Source organism: Spea bombifrons, chromosome 2, assembly GCF_027358695.1.
Source record: "Spea bombifrons isolate aSpeBom1 chromosome 2, aSpeBom1.2.pri, whole genome shotgun sequence".
NCBI classification, from domain to species: domain Eukaryota; kingdom Metazoa; phylum Chordata; class Amphibia; order Anura; family Pelobatidae; genus Spea; species Spea bombifrons.
The window spans coordinates 28,702,501-28,705,000 of NC_071088.1; the positions used below are offsets into that span (position 1 = coordinate 28,702,501).

The window sequence follows — 2,500 nt, forward strand, 5'->3', positions numbered from 1 at the left end:
GTTCTGCTGAGTTACCAGGGTTCGTTTTTATTTTTAGGCTCAGATTTTTATACTTGTAAGATTTAATGGGAAATTTAGTTTTTCTTGGTCATTTAATTTGGTCTCTGAGTCGTTTGATCCTGTTTCTTTTTGAAATTAAGAGGATCTTTGGCTCTTCTTACCTTACGATGTAATCAATGGTGAGAAGCAGCTGACCTAAAGGAAAAGAGGCTCCATGGGGTAAAGCTGATGGTCTAACCCTAAGAATAAAGGTTGCACAAACTAAATTTCCCGTTAAAACTTACAAAAAGATTGCACAAACACAGAGGCTGCTCTAGTTTGAGGGAAATCGCAATCTACATTAGATAGATCTAGTACATTTTTCTTGGTCATTTAATTTGGTCTCTGAGCCCGCTACATATGATATGAAGATCATTTGGATTCTCTGAGACTCAATTAAAAGCTCACAGGAAACAAGGGGCACCCGGATTTGAACCAATGATCTCTCGATCTGCAGTCGAATGCTCTACCACTGAGATATACCCCCATTGGCAATTTCCTGCTGGGATACCAGGGTTCGGTTTTATTTTAAGGCTCAGATTATTATGCTTGTAAGTTTTAATGGGAAATTTAGTTTCTCTTGGTCATTTAATTGGATCTCTGAGTCGTTTGATCCTGTTTCTTTTTTAAATTAAGGGGATATTTGGCTCTTCTTACCTTACGATGTAATCAATGTTCTGCTGAGTTACCAGGGTTCGTTTTTATTTTTAGGCTCAGATTTTTATGCTTGTAAGATTTAATGGGAAATTTAGTTTTTCTTGGTCATTTAATTTGGTCTCTGAGTCGTTTGATCCTGTTTCTTTTAGAAATTAAGAGGATCTTTGGCTCTTCTTACCTTACGATGTAATCAATGGTGAGAAGCAGCTGACCTAAAGGAAAAGAGGCTCCATGGGGTAAAGCTGATGGTCTAACCCTAAGAATAAAGATTGCACAAACTAAATTTCCCATTAAAACTTACAAAAAGATTGCACAAACACAGAGGCTGCTCTAGTTTGAGGGAAATCGCAATCTACATTAGATAGATCTAGTACATTTTTCTTGGTCATTTAATTTGGTCTCTGAGCCCGCTACATGTGATATGAAGATCATTTGGATTCTCTGAGACTCAATTAAAAGCTCACAGGAAACAAGGGGCACCCGGATTTGAACCAATGATCTCTCGATCTGCAGTCGAATGCTCTACCACTGAGATATACCCCCATTGGCAATTTCCTGCTGGGATACCAGGGTTCGGTTTTATTTTAAGGCTCAGATTATTATGCTTGTAAGTTTTAATGGGAAATTTAGTTTCTCTTGGTCATTTAATTGGATCTCTGAGTCGTTTGATCCTGTTTCTTTTTTAAATTAAGGGGATATTTGGCTCTTCTTACCTTACGATGTAATCAATGTTCTGCTGAGTTACCAGGGTTCGTTTTTATTTTTAGGCTCAGATTTTTATGCTTGTAAGATTTAATGGGAAATTTAGTTTTTCTTGGTCATTTAATTTGGTCTCTGAGTCGTTTGATCCTGTTTCTTTTAGAAATTAAGAGGATCTTTGGCTCTTCTTACCTTACGATGTAATCAATGGTGAGAAGCAGCTGACCTAAAGGAAAAGAGGCTCCATGGGGTAAAGCTGATGGTCTAACCCTAAGAATAAAGGTTGCACAAACTAAATTTCCAATTAAAACTTACAAAAAGATTGCACAAACACAGAGGCTGCTCTAGTTTGAGGGAAATCGCGATCTACATTAGATAGATCTAGTACATTTTTCTTGGTCATTTAATTTGGTCTCTGAGCCCACTACATGTGATATGAAGATAATTTGGATTCTCTGAGACTCAATTAAAAGTACACAGGAAACAGGGGGCACCCGGATTTGAACCAAGGACCTCTCGATCTGCAGTCGAATGCTCTACCACTGAGCTATACCCACATTGGCGTTATCTTGCTGGGATACCAGGGTTCGGTTTTATTTTTAGGCTTAGATTATTATGCTTGTAAATTTTAATGGGAAATTTAGTTTTTCTTGGTCATTTAATTGGATCTCTGACCCGTTTGATCCTGTTTCTTTTTGAAATTAAGGGGATCTTTGGCTCTTCTTACCTTACGATGTAATCAATGTTCTGCTGAGTTACCAGGGTTCGTTTTTATTTTTAGGCTCAGATTTTTATGCTTGTAAGATTTAATGGGAAATTTAGTTTTTCTTGGTCATTTAATTTGGTCTCTGAGTCGTTTGATCCTGTTTCTTTTTGAAATTAATAGGATCTTTGGCTCTTCTTACCTTACGATGTAATCAATGGTGAGAAGCAGCTGACCTAAAGGAAAAGAGGCTCCATGGGGTAAAGCTGATGGTCTAACCCTAAGAATAAAGATTGCACAAACTAAATTTCCCATTAAAACTTACAAAAAGATTGCACAAACACAGAGGCTGCTCTAGTTTGAGGGAAATCGCAATCTACATTAGATAGATCTAGTACATTT

General features: G+C 37.2%; 1 non-coding gene across 1 annotated transcript; it reads right to left on the reverse strand.

The window, feature by feature from the left end:
* Positions 1-1,880: 1,880 nt before the first annotated feature.
* TRNAC-GCA (transfer RNA cysteine (anticodon GCA)) lies at positions 1,881-1,952 on the reverse strand. The gene has a single exon. It is a non-coding gene; the product is annotated as a tRNA-Cys (tRNA).
* Between the last annotated feature and the right edge of the window lie 548 nt (positions 1,953-2,500).